Source organism: Nematolebias whitei, chromosome 17 (assembly GCF_014905685.2).
Source record: "Nematolebias whitei isolate Nwh7 chromosome 17, NemWhi1, whole genome shotgun sequence".
NCBI classification, from domain to species: Eukaryota; Metazoa; Chordata; class Actinopteri; order Cyprinodontiformes; family Rivulidae; genus Nematolebias; species Nematolebias whitei.
In genome coordinates, this window is record NC_056514.1 from 2195080 (window position 1) to 2195980 (window position 901).

Sequence of the window (901 nt, forward strand, 5' to 3'; positions counted from 1 at the left end):
TCTAAAAAAGTTAAATCTGGTCCTCTGGACATTCAAAAAACAAAACAAAGCAAAACAAAAAAATGTAGAAACGTTTCGTCTCTCATCCGAGACTTCTTCAGTCTGAGGTGCTGTATTCAGCTCAGTCTTATAAATAGCACCTTCTCTGAGTGGATCAACCAGTTTGCTGCTGACAACCAGAACCATGTGATGTATACTGTACTGAGACAAGTTCATTACTTTATATTGCCAGTAGGTGGCACTGTGCTGTTATAAAAGACCTGAATGATGACGAGTAAAGGGCATTGTCTTCCAAACATCAGCGTCTGTCTCATGATATGTTACATGGTGTCAGGAGTGAAAGAAAAAGAGAGTGGATTAACCTTGCAAATGAAAGAACATGGACCAGATGAAACCTCCAACCTCATTAAGTCTAGAAGGAAATCTAGCAGAAAACTGGAGAGTCTGGATTCAGAGATTTGAACTGTCCCTTGTTGCCAGTGGAATTGAGGAAAAATCTGATGTTGTAAAAAAGACACGTTTCTGCATGTAGCTGGAGATGAAGCCATCAAGGTATACAACACCTTTGATTTTGTTGAGGACGCTGATGAAAATGCTGATAACTACGGTCAACTGAAAGAGCTGTTCCACAAGTATTATGAACCAAGAAAAAATGTGCCCTATTTGAGGCACCTGTTCTTCACTCGAGTGCAAGGAAAATCAGAGACTATTGATTCATATGTGACTGGTTTAACGAGTAAACCCAAAGACTGTGAGTTTGAGCCCCTCACAGACTCACTGATAAGAGATAGAATTGTGTGCTGAATCTCTGATGAAGAAAAGTGCCCGTTGTTCTCAAAGACAAAATTGAAGCAGAACTAAAAAGAATGGAAAGTGTGGGTGTGCTAACTAAACAGACAGA